Source organism: Brassica napus, chromosome C3 (assembly GCF_020379485.1).
Source record: "Brassica napus cultivar Da-Ae chromosome C3, Da-Ae, whole genome shotgun sequence".
Classification (NCBI taxonomy): Eukaryota; Viridiplantae; Streptophyta; class Magnoliopsida; order Brassicales; family Brassicaceae; genus Brassica; species Brassica napus.
This window is the reverse complement of record NC_063446.1, coordinates 30,198,596-30,212,842: the sequence shown is the minus strand read 5'-3', so window position 1 is coordinate 30,212,842 and position 14,247 is coordinate 30,198,596. Positions and strand designations below refer to the sequence as shown.

At 33.8% G+C, this 14,247-nt stretch overlaps 1 pseudogene; it reads left to right on the top strand.

The window, feature by feature from the left end:
• The first annotated feature begins 10,957 nt into the window (after nucleotides 1-10,957).
• LOC106389249 lies at nucleotides 10,958-13,665 on the top strand (annotated as a pseudogene).
• Nucleotides 13,666-14,247: the final 582 nt, after the last annotated feature.

Below are 14,247 nucleotides of genomic sequence, written 5' to 3'. Positions count from 1 at the left end.
TAAAATTATAAATTTATAAATAAAAGAAACATAGAAACAAATCGGTTAAAAATCCACTTCGAACCCACGTCTTGGCGGATAAGTAGAAGTTTTTTATCAGCCAAGACGTGGGTTCGAAGTCTGTCAAACTCAAAATTTAAATTTTGTGATATTTACAAAACTTTGTCGTTTTAACGAGCTATCCAGTCACCCAAATAAACGGTTGACTAATCACTGTTATAGTCAATGTATATATATGCACGTTTGTGAAAGTTTGTATCACTACAAGAAAACAGGGGGATTCTGATAGCCGAAATCGTCAAAATTCGTCGTAATAGACCGATTCCGACGAATTTCTGACGAACCTATCCATCGGTATCGTTTTGTCGGAAAAAAAAAATTCGTCGGAATTTCGTCAGAACTTCCGACGACTTTCTGACGAATACCAAGAAACGTCATTCTGACAAACTTCCGACGATATTACGATGCGGACACACGAGACCAGAGTTCATCGGAAAAACTATATACCGACGGAGAACGTTCCTAGGACAATTCCGTCGGTATATTCCGACGTCCAGAATTCGTCGAAATATACCAATTTTAAAAACGAATTAATTTTGCATTTTTATATATATTTTTATATTAAAAATTAATTAATAAATTAAAAAAAATTGAAATTTAAAACTAATAATATTATAGAATTTAAATTCATACAAACCGAAATAGAAAAAAAAACATTCAGAAAGTTTAAAATTCATCATACAAACCGAAATAGAAAAAAAAACATTCAGAAAGTTTAAAAAAGCCGAAAAACTAAGAAGAACTCGAAGACATCAAATGATCTAGCTTCTGCATTATCTCGGTGTTGAACTTCTTCTGGGATGCCAACTCAGCAAGGATAGTGGCATTCTCCGAACGGATAGTGGCATTCTCAGAAATGATAGTGGTGTTCTGCTCCTCCAATGCCCCAATCCGTTCATCTTTGTCATGTAGCTCCTCGAGAATCATGGGATCGGCATACGGAGCTTGCGAAGAAGATGCCGGATACGAAGAAGCACGGCGGGCCAACCCAACTAAACGGCCTCCTTTCCTTTTAGGAACCGCCTACAAAAATATTTAAAGTTAGTAAATAGGGACAAGTTAGTAATCGACATTATAAAAAAAATATATTAATAAAAAAAATTACCTTTTCAACCATCTCATTTATTTGCAATAGAGACAAGTTGGTTGAAGCTCCCGTAGAATCGCCGTCATCAGAGAGAGGCTGAGATTGAGATACTATTTCAGCTTCCACCAAATCAACGACACCTTTGATCACGGGGTCCTGAATTTGACCCGTCGTCTTGTTAGTGTGAGCCACCTTAATGAGTTGGAGACGATCAACGACATTACCGTCATTTGTTTCGATCTAAAAAAACCGCCATTATTAGCCAAAGAATATATAAAATATTTATTTAAAAAATATAAAGATAAATAATAATAAAAAACTTACAAGTTCATCCTCCTTAGTAGACATAGAGCAAGCGCCGAGGTTGTGCACATACATACCTTTCCCGCCACGATCACTCTTCCGGTTCTTGGAGTTCCTAGAAGACGTCTCTACAGTTTCTTCCTTCTCCCAATGAGCTATCAACTGCTCCCACACCGTCCCGTTGATGAACCGTGGCCTCTTGTTCTTCTACCAAACTGTCTTCCACGCGTTTATCTGCTTCGTATAAGAGTCCATGGCCTTTTCATTGAATTTCTTACGGACTGTTTCCGTGAGATCGGATTGCCAGTTGAACTCTTGATACAAAACAAACATAATTTAATAAGTAAATATATTTAAAAAAATGTAAAAACTTTAAAAAAATGAAGAGTTACTATACCGCAAACTGACGGAACCACAACTCTCGTTCGTCGGAAGGGATCACACTCCACTTTGAATATCCAAAATGGAGCATGGAGTACATCATCATCTGGTTGATGCTCCTGCTAATGCCATTTTTCGACTTGGTGAACCTTTAAAAAAAATACAAGTTAGCAAGTTAATTAATGGAAAAAAACATAATGCTACAAATAAAAAAAAAATACTAACCAAGTACTATGTCCTCGTCGTGGGTTGGGTTGGAGAACCGGGAGATGCTCTCGACCTTGTTGTTGAACCAATAGTTCAACTGGCATGACCCCCGGATCCTGTTGAGCAGCAGCGCGAGGGGCAGTGGGAGCTGGAGCAGGAATATATGCGGGAACCGAGTTTTGTTCATGAGACGATCCCGATGCACGGGAACTGCTCACCGAACTACGTCGAAGACGGGCTGCGGGGCGGGGTTCATCTTCGGCCCTAAAAAAAATTAATACATCAAAAATCTTTTCAAATCATTTCTATTTTTAATGTTTTTATTTATATATTTACAAAAGGTTTTATAAACGTTTTAAAAAAAACTAAAAATTTTAAATTTTTTTATTATACATATTTTATTACTGGAAACTTATAAAAAATAATAAAACTTTTAAAATTTTTTATTATACATGATTTATATATATATATGTATACACAATTATAAAAAATTTATAAATGTAGAAAAATGTTGTTAAATATTTTAAAATTTTTTTAAAAATGTTTTATTATACATAGTTTATTACTGGAAACTTATAAAAAATTATAAAAAATTTTAAATTTTTTATTATACATGATATATATATATATATATATATATATATATATGTATACAAAATTATAAAAAATTAATAAATATAGAAAAATATTGTTAAATATTTTTTAAAAATTTTAAAAACGTTTTATTATACATATTTTATTATTGGAAACCTGAAAAATGTTTTTAAAAATCAAAAAACGTTTTTAAAAATCAAAAAACGTTTTAAAAACGTTTTATTAATTCCAAAAAAAACTAAAACAACAATCCAAATAACAATCCTAACTTATATATCCTAAACTATCCATTCAATCCTAAAATTTTCAACCAAACAACCTAAAATCCGAGATCTAACTTCCAAAACCCTAAACAATTGAGATAAAACAAGGTTTGGGATGATTCTTACATGATTTGGGGTTTGGGGAAGAGATATAAGGGTGAGAAGAGGATTCGCCGGTGAAGGGAGGTGGATAAGGGCCGGAGGGAGAAATCGCCGTGAGAGAGAGGATGTTTGAGAGAGAGAGGCGGAAATAACGAAGAAGGAAGAAGAAGGGTTATTATATCTAAAGTTTCCGACGGACACGGGTTCGTCAGTATTCCGTCGGTATAATTAAAAATATACCAATTGGCGATTCGCGAAAATTTTCACGCGGTTTGGTTCTCCCGAGCAAATTGGATTTCCGACGAAATGTGTCCGTCAGTATATTCCGACGGAATGTGTCCGTCAGTATATTCCGACGGAATTCCGACGACTTAGTGTTTAGGGTGTTGATTACAAGTTTCTAAATGCAAAATCCAAATCTTTGATAATATATATAGTATTTGCATAAAGATTTAACAATAAAAATATTTTTATAACACGATTTTACACAACAACATTTTTTGTATTGTAAGATTATATGAATATGATTGTATAAGTATATGAATGTTAAGATGAGATGTTATGAAAACAATGATATGCATACATAAATATTTTAATGAGTTGTTATATTTGAACGGTTGCGATCTAATACTATACTAAACACTTATTATGTGTTACTTTCATAGTTTTGGCATCTAAATTTATAGATTTTTATGATTGAATTTTTTTAGAAACACATGTCGTCGGTATATTCCGAGGGATTTCCGACGGACGAATATAAAAAAAAAAAAAACTAATCAGAATCTTCTGAATCTTCATCAAACTCCCCAACCTCGGCTTCTGGCTCCGAATGTACAACAACATCATGTCCAAACACAGTCAAATTCTCAAGGAGTTGAACATTTTTCAAATCTTCAACTGCCTAGGCGTTGCTGGTAGACTCTGGTTGCAATGGTTCATCATCATCAGAAGTTCCATCCACTCGTCCTCTTGGGTTGATTTGCGTTACAGTAACCCATGGATCGTCTCTATACGTCACCCGAGGGTAACTGATGTAGCACACCTATACATATCAATTATACAAGTATTAGTAAAATATATAACATTAATTAATTATATTGGTAAAAAATTATGAATAGATTGACATGCCTGATCAGCTTGCGAACCAAGAATGAAGGGATCATAATATTGAAGTTTCCGCCGCGAATGAACTGATGTAACACCAAACGCATCAATCTTCACTCCTCTATCTAGGGTGGTGTCATACCAATCACAATAGAATACTACACAACGCAGTCCAACCATTCCAGGAAATTGGATTTCCAATATTTCTTTTATGTTGCCGTAATAGACATCGTCACCGGAAGAAGATGAAACACCAGCATCATATGTTGTCTTAGAATGACCTTTCCTTGTGAATGCATATCCTCGCGTACAAAATTTAGGATATGATTTGACCACATAGTTTGGTTCCTGCACAAATTCGCGTATCCAATCATCGAACACAAGACCTCTGGCCAAACCATCATTCACCTATAAATTAAAAACATATATGATTGAAAAGTTAATTAGTTTATATTAAATTTAAACTAATCATTTGCATAGGGTAATATGATATATGACTCACATAACTACGAAGCCACGCAGCAAATCTGTTATCTCTAAGTTGCCGAAGCTCATCTTCTGTTGCATGCCTGTGAGTCATACGCAACTCCGCCATATATACACTATATACAAAAATATTATCAATATGAAATAAATTTATTGAATATTAATCTAACAATAAATGAATAAATATTTTTACCTCTCATATTGTAGAACATCTTCACAGTTGGTGAGCAAATATATTTGCAAATGAGCGTGCTCAGTGTCCGTAAGTCTCCGCTTCGTGAATTTTCCACTAAGTCATCCTATTTCCTTGAACATGCTTGGGACAGTAACATGATATGTTGCTCTCTCCCCTCTATCATCATGCCGAGCAGGTCTTCGGTGTTTTGTATGCACTTCTGGTGGAAAATAATTTTCAGCAAAGATTGCAGTTTCTTCATTGATCACCTGTGCCACTATAGATCCTTCCACCCTGCTTTGATTTTTGACCATCTTCTTCAGATGATGCATATAACGCTCAAAAATATACATCAATCTGTACTGCACAGGACCACCAAGTTCCAATTCTCTTGCGAGATGAATAGCAAGATGTTCCATTACATCAAAGAATGATGGAGGAAATATCTTCTCAAGGTTGCACATGCTGACTGGTGTGTTTGTCTTCAAATTATTAATACCCTCTTCAGTCACTACTCTGCTGCATAAGTCGCGGAAGAAAACACTAATCCCTACATAGATAAAAGACATAATTTTCGTAAGTATTAAATTTTTATAAGCATAATTGTTAAATATAAAAATAAATTAAATTGTAAAAATATAAGATACCTGCAATTGCTTCATGAACATTACGTGGCAATAATGCTGAAAAAGCAAACGGAAGGAGGCGCTGCATAATTACATGACAATCATGACTCTTCAAGCCAGTAAACTTTCCTTCGCTTCTATCAACGCAATTCCCCAAATTTGGTGCATATCCGTCAGGAAATTTCACTTTATCTGTAATCCAATCAAAGAACTCTTCTTTTCTAGCACCATCCAGCCGATAAATGGGAAAAGGGGCCGTACCGTTCTCATCAACGTGAAGTTCAAAATGATCACAGATATCGACTAAATCCAACCTTGACTTCAAATTATCCTTCGTTTTACCTTGGATGTTAAGGACTGTGTTCATCAGATTGTCGAAGAAGTTTTTCTCAATATGCATGACATCTAAATTATGCCGCAATAGATGACTCTCCCAATATGGCAGATCCCAGAAAATACTCTTTTTGTGCCAGTTATGTAGCTCTCCAACCGCACTGACTCGAATGTTTTCATGTCCACCTACATCTGGCGTCCTTTCTGCATCAAAATACCTAAACTGCTTCAACAAATCTTTCCCACTAACTTCCTCAGGTGAACCATCAAACACCTGCTTGTTCTTCGTAAACGAAGTCTTACTCCTGCGGTATGGATGATCAGGTGGTAGAAATCGTCTGTGACAGTCAAACCAATACGTTTTCCTTCCGTTCTTTAGTTGGAAAACATCTCTGTCATCTTGACAATATGGACATGATAGCCTCCCATGTGTTGTCCATCCAGATAACATACCATATGCTGGAAAGTCACTTATTGTCCACATAAGTACTGCCCGCATCTGAAAGTTTTCTTTGCACGAAACATCGTATGTCTCAAAACCATGAGCCCATAGTTGTTGCAACTCATATATCAGTGGTTGAAGAAACACATCTAGTGATCTTTTAGGATGATCTGGCCCGGGGACGAGAATTGAGAGAAACAAAAACTCTCATCGCATGCACAAGCTCGGCCGTAAGTTGTACGGTGTCACAATAACTGGCCATAGAGAATACTGTCTTCCATGCTTTCCAAATGGGCTGAAACGATCAGTAGATAATCCAAGATAAACATTTCTTCTCTCTTCCGTAAATTCTGGATATGTTGACTAGAAATGTTTCCAAGCCTTCGCATATGAAGGATGTCTAATCTCACCATTTGTGGAATGCTCTGCATGCCATCTCATTGCTTTTGCTGTGCGCTCACACTGATACAACCTCTTCAATCTTTCCGTCAAAGGCAGATACCACATTCTTTTGAATGGGATCGGAACTCTTCCCCTCGTCTCCTGATAACGAGGTTTCCCACAAAATTTGCATACATTCTGTGTCTCATCCGCTCTCCAGTAGATCATGCAGTTGTCAATACATACATCTATCACTTCATACGGTAGTTGAAGACCGGCAACAAGTTTCTGAACCTCGTAGTATGAACCCGGTGCAAGGTTATCCTCAGGTAGAATACCTTTGACAAAATCAGTAATCGCATCCATACATTCTTCAGCAAAATTATAGTCTGTCTTAATACCCATTAATCTAGTTGCAGATGATAAGACTGAATGACCATCTCTACAATTTTGATACAAATGTTGTTTTCCTGCATCCAACATGTCAAAAAATCTCCTAGATTCGGGATTTGGTTCTTCCCCTCTATAATGATCATGTACCATCTGCTCAGTACCTACACCATAATCTATATCCGTTCTAGATTCTTCTAACCTAATATCAAGCTGAAGTTCACTAACAGGCTGAGGTTCGCTAGTACTACCATATTCATAACCAGTTTCCCCATGAAGGTACCAAACTTTATAATTACGTGAAAACCCTTTCATATACAAATGAGTCCAAACATCAAATTCTTTTATAACCTTATTATTGCAAGTAGAGCAGGGACATCTTAACATACCACTTTTTGCATCCGGTTGCTGTTGAACAAGCCTCATGAATTCTCCAATCCCTTGAACGTATTCTTCCGTAAGCAAATTGGTGTTCGGATCCAAATGAGGTTTATCCATCCACGAACGATAATAAACTTCTGAAGACATTATTTTCACGGAATTGTTATGACTAAAGAGAATGAAGAGAGAATGAAGTGTGAATGAGTTGAATGAGGAGGGGTTGTATTTATAGGAAATTACTTACGGCCCTCCGACGACTTTCCGATGAAATTCCGACGGATGTAAAGCAGTCCGTCGGAATTCCGTCGGTATTTTCCAATCTCAAACGGCTATACAACGGTCATATATATTTGTCGGCAACGGTCACATGGTTCGTCGGAAATTCGTCGGAATATTCTGACGGAATACCGACGACTGTACTGTTAATCGGAATGTCGTCGGAAGTTCGTCGGTATATTCCGACGAATTTCCGACGACTACAACGGTTACATTTTTTATCGGAATGTCGTCGAAAAGTCGTCGTAAAATTCCGACGACCCCTGTTTCGTCGGAATTCCGTCGGAAATGGCCGACGGAATTCCGACGACTTCAAATTTTTGGTTTTCGTCGGAAATTGGTTGGTAATCCGTCACAAACGTCCGACGACATTGATGTCCGTCGGAACCTCCGTCGGAATTCGGCGTGTTTTCTTGTAGTGTATAGACTTTTTAAAATTTGTTGAGTTTCTGACAAACTATATATTATACTAAAGTTCATGATGGAATTGACACGACCCCGGAAAATTGAGTTTGAAATAAGTAATTTTCCTAATGACGCCTCCCAAATGAAAATCAATTTGAATATTTAATATCAAATTCTGAAACGGTTTAGATTAACACTATTTTCTTAATTAGGAACTTTGAATCGGTTTTGTTGGTCTGAAAACAACCTGCACTAATACCAAAAACTTTGTATACAATATTTCTTTCACCAAGATTCAAAATTAAGTACACAACTTGATCGACTAACCTACATCATTCGGTGACATTATTAGTAGCTTATGTTCTATGGTAATTACAGTATTATATATATTTTAATGACTATGAGGTTCTCGGTCCGTATATCTCCCTTGAGCGAAGCATACACCAGTTTAAATTTACTCTACTTCGAAGAAAAGTAGCAAATGGCTTTTAACGGAACTTAAACCTATAACCTTTTAGACGCATACTAGATAATTTAAGAGTTTTAACCATTAGACCAATTCTTCGTTGGTCATAATAACATTACTAGATTTTGATCCGCGCTTTTGAAGCGCGGGATCGATTTCATCAGTCCAAAATTATTTGTAAGCAATTTCTAATTTTGTATATAATTAATAGATTTTAAAATTTCATGTACGTCATTTTCTTAAGTTATATTTTAGGTGAGTAATATTGTGGACCGTGAGAAGAATTCTTAATATGCACCATGTTTTTTTTTTGGACAACAATATGCACCATGTTAAAGGAGGGCATTTGGATACATGTTTCGGTCTATTTGGAATTTGGGTTATTGATTTAGAGATTTAATTTTCATTCGGGTATTTATAAACTTTGATTCATATTTGATTTAGATATTCGTGTACAAATATCCGTTTAGATTAAGTAAACAAAATAAAAAATCTAAATATAATTTAAAATCCTTAAAATCCAAAATAAAAATAGTATATGACATAGAAATTAGAATATTTAAAATCCTTAACATGAAATTGGTTCACTTTGGATATTGGATGGGGAACCAATAGGTATTTAGTGTATTTTCTGTGTTTTAAATATTTTTACTATTTTAGATATTTATTTTCTACTGTTTTTGACATTTTCAAGTACTTTTAAAAAAATTTGAATATTTTTGAGTATTTTAGATATTTTGAATACTAAATAAAAATAATTCACTTGTGAAATCTGCATTTTCTATTGAGTCGGCCACTCTTCTGACCTGAACCGGTTATGAATCAAAGTTTGTTGTTTAAAATATATATATATATATATATATATATTTAAACATATAAATGTGATTTGAATATTTTTGAGCACTCGAAATATTTTGGTCTGAACCAAATTTGGTCCTAGCCCTTCATATACCAAAGTTTTGAACCCGTTTGAATATTTTACCAGCTTCGATTAAGAATTGGTATAACTTTTTATTCAGTTCAGTCTTTCGGGTTTGAATATTTTTCTCAGCCTAGACCATGTTGTTTTCTTAAATTAAATATTAGAAATTTAGATGAGAGAAAATATTAGGGATGTCATTTTTAATTTTATCACACCAGTAATTTTTAATATATTCTGGGAAGAAAAAATTACTTTTTTTGGGAATATATTACATTTGTTCATAATATTGTAAATATAATTTTTTTTACTTTTCATAAAGTAGTCACTTTAGGTTTAATATATTGTGTTGATTCATAATTTTTTTTTACGTAATAATATGTGTCCATATAAAATATTATATTTTTAATATTCTATATTTAAATTAATATTCATATAAAATAATCTATTATTAAGATACAAATTCTATTTTGAAATAATATCTGTAGTGTTATAAGTGAATATCGATACTATTATAAGAGAATAATTTTAAAAAATCTACTTACAAAATATGTCGATAAGCTGTTGGAAGTACTATGAGAACCATGCAACCAAGTAATGAGATATTTATAATGTAGCACTAAACATGATGGATACGAAGAGGTATTATCTTTTTGTTCAAATAAGTATTGGATGAGATCTATGAGATTCAAATATTAGTATTCATTGATATAAGATAGACCACATAAATGTTAATAATGCACTACGAATAATAAGTCAAGTGGCGTCAATCACATTCCAAAAATGTAAGAGAGTATACGTATTGAATAATGTAATTATAAACTTTGGTTGTATTAATAGGTTGGACTAAAAAAATGAAAAAGTCCAGATAACTTTTATAGGTAAATTTTTTAGGATTTCTTCTCTTTTAATAGTATTGATTATTACATGCTTATTTGATGCAAAACAGTAATGACCAAAACTGAAAGAGATATGTTTTGTTTCATGACTTGAGTTGAAATGAAAATTGTACAAAAGTTCAAACTGTTATTCAATTAATTCTAACTATATTTATAACTGGATGAGAAAAAAAAATAATCTTAGTGGATGTCAAGCTGATAGCCACTTAGCCAGATTCAGTATCAAAATTAGTAAGTATATAACACATTTCAGTTATCAAATGATTCCTATAAGTTCATACAACAAAAAATCGACCAATAAAGTCATCATGTACACTATTCATCTATTATTATTTTTCAGAAACCAACATGTATTATTATTACATGCGGATTTGAATATGGACATCAAAGACATTAGTGCAAATCATTAAATTATGTATATATCTACTTAGGTTAGTTTTAGATGTTGATCCACGTTCGATCTCTTTTATAATTTATAATCTACCCATATGTTTGTATAAATATGTTTTACATAATTAATCATGCGAAAGTTTTAAACGGAAGACATAAAAATGATTTTTATATACACATAAAGATAAGGATGCCGAATAAAAGATATATAAATGGTTTCTATATAAATAGTTTTTTCCATGTGAAAACTATTATTGCTCTCTCAACAAACCAAAAGAACAAACGAAAGCTCACAAGAGTCACTTCAAAAAAAAAAAAAAAAAAAAAAAGCTTCATTCATCATCAAATGCAAAAGAAGTTCACACAATGTCTCTTCTCTGTGATCTTCAAATCAATCTTAATCAAGACTTTACTTTCTTCGTCAACAAGGTAATAACTCTCTAATCTAAACCTAACTTCCACTATTTCTATTATCTGACTTAAATTTTGTCTCACTGGTATCTTTTTTGGTTAGGGTTTGATCTCAGAGTACTCAGGGTTCTTGAAGAAGATGATAAGACAGAACAACAACAAGAACAATATAATCATTCTCGAAGACTTTCCAGGTGGATCAAATGGGTTCGACTTGGTTTCAAGGTTCTGTTACACTAATGGCGGGGGGATCTCAATCAATGTCTCAAATGTCTCCATCTTGTATTGTTCTTCTGTGTTTCTTGAGATGACAGAGAATCTCTGTTCCTCGAATCTCTCCCTTCAAACAGTGAAGTTTCTTGAAGGAATGTTCTACTGGTCATGGAACGACATCGTTTCATGCCTCAAGAGCCGTGAGCACGTGTTCTTACACGCAGATTCGTACGGTCTTGTCGATAAGCTAGTTTTCGGGGTTTTAGCAAAAATCTCTCAGGGTTCGGACATGAGTCAAGTCTTTGCCTCATTATTAACATCTTCCTCTGCTTCAACCTCTTTAATGTCACCGGAGACGTCAAAGACTAGGTCAACTTCGAGATCTTTTTCTTGCAAACAAGCAACGAGTGGTGGTTCGACGATTTGTCAAGTCTCGGGCCAAAGATCGTCGAGAAGCTGGTAAAGAACCTTGGAGCTTACGATCAGAACAATGACAGTTTAGTCCTAACAAGATTTCTTCTCCATTACCTCAAGACAAAGGTTCATTACAAATCAAACAACAAGCTCGAGTATGCAGGTTTAGCTGATACAGCGGTTCAGGGAGTGATCTTTATTGCGAAAACCGCGTTTTGCTGCAGGAAACTCCTCTGGATTCTTCGGGTTTTATCGGGTTTTAGCATCAGCAAGGAATCAAGAAATGGTTTAGAGAGAGTCATAGGAGAAATGTTAGATCATGCAACACTTGATGATCTTCTGATACCGACAAGAGAGAAGAGAGAAAAAGGGGTTTATGATGTTGATTTAGTGATAAGGTTACTCAAAGTGTTCGTGAGTAGTTGCAACACAGAAGGAGATGAGGATTTGAAATTTAGAAGAATGGGAAAGTTGACTGATAAGTATCTGAGAGAGATATCTCCAGACCAGAATCTTGAAGTGTCAAAGTTTCTTGAAGTTGCTGAGAGTTTGCCAGGTTCAGCTAGAGATTGGTTTGATGGACTATTCAGAGCCATTGACATCTATCTGGAGGTCAGATTTTTATCCAGTATGATTTTTTTTTTCTTTGTCTTTTTTATCAAAATAATTGAATGTTCGTATGGGAAATTAGAAAAAAAAAATTTGCACAAAAATGAAAAAAAAAAACTAAGTAGAGTGAAATAGAAGGTGACAAAGAAGCAAATAACTTCCAATATATATATTTTTAATAACTTCTAATATAGTTTGGCTTTTTTACAGTTCTCAAGATATGAAAATGCCTTAAGTTTTCTTTCTGTCTTTCTTTTACATTTAAATTTATGTTACCTAGTTAAGATGTTAATTATTATGCCTATATTTTAAAATAACCAACTAATATTTTTTTTCTATATATCAAACATTAAGTTAAAAATTGTAAAAACTCAAACGATAATTTTGTTTCAATTTCTTTTCACGTTTAGATTTTTTTTAGAAATATTTGATAGAAACTTAAAACCTTATATGGTTTTGTCAAATAAAAAGAGTAATTGCAACAATCTAATATGTAAAAATAGGATCAATTGCAATGTGTAATAATTTAATATATTGTCCTTACTCCACATTCATGTCAGAATCTGACGATCTTAGCTGTCTTTTGTTTGACTAGTTACTATTACTTCACCAGTTTCTGAATAGTAAGAACAAGATTAGTAATATCACGTGAAAATTGTTTATTACTATATAATCTCTGTGATGAGTCAATATATATATTAACTATTTTTTTTGTGATACCATGATGTTGCAGTCTCATCCAAATCTATCATCCGAAGATAGAACAAAACTATGTCGATGTTTAAACTACAAGAAACTAACACTGGAGATATGCAAACAACTTGCAAAAAATCTCAAGATCCCTCCAAGTATTGCAGTTCAAGCACTCAAGTCACAACAACTATCGAACGAACTACCAGACTCAAGAGAAGACAAGATTAAACTAAACAAGACCAGGAATTCGCGCAAGTACTTACAAGAGAAACCGATACTGGTGCGTCTGAAAGGATTTGGGATATCAGAGAGATTAGTTGATGGGTTTGAAGATGATCTAAGGGTGGATTTAGAGAGGAGGCATTGGCATAAAGTGATGGATCATTCTGAAAAGATTTGTAAGGAAAAGAAGAGTGAAATAGTGTCAAGATTGGCGAGTCATGGACATTTTCGTTCGAGTTCTAATTTTCCAAGACTTTGTTAATCAACTACATTCCTAAATTTGTGTTGTTTCTCTTTATATATATTTAAATCGAGATCATCATATAATCATCACCCACATGCACTACCCAGGTATATTACAAGTAGTTTCATGCGTCAAAAAAATTGTAGTTTTGAGAATGCATGTAATTCTGATACTTTGGATGCAAATAAAAGGAGTAGCTGTAAAACTTATGAAAAGGCTAATGAAACAAACTATTAAATCAACATATATATTGGCCTTTGAAAAATCATGCGTTTAGAATTATGTATAAAACAATTCAAGGATCTTGCTAAAATGTACTTTTACAGAATCTTTGTTTTACGAAAATAAACGTTTTATCACGTAGACCCGAACTGCAGTAAAAGTTATGACAGATCTATTGTTTAGATGACATAAAAAATGGTTGGATTGATATTTCAATAATGTTGTGACTTGTGAAACACAAATCTCAAATTCACGCCACAAACAAATCTATTTGCCAAATCACAAGTTTATCAAAGAGAAAATTACTTTAGGAGACACATTCTAAGTTGTCAATTACCGTAAGAGACACATTGAACCTATAAAACACTTTCCCTTAATAAATTTACCAAGATAACCTCTAACTAAAGGATCTCTCTTCTTGTTAGACTATCTAACTAGACATCCATCCCTAACAAATATGATTAATGTAAAACAAATAAAATAAATTAAAAATCAAAGCGATAAGGTGTCCATCGCGTCGGTTCCTCTTTCAAACCAAATCCCTAATTT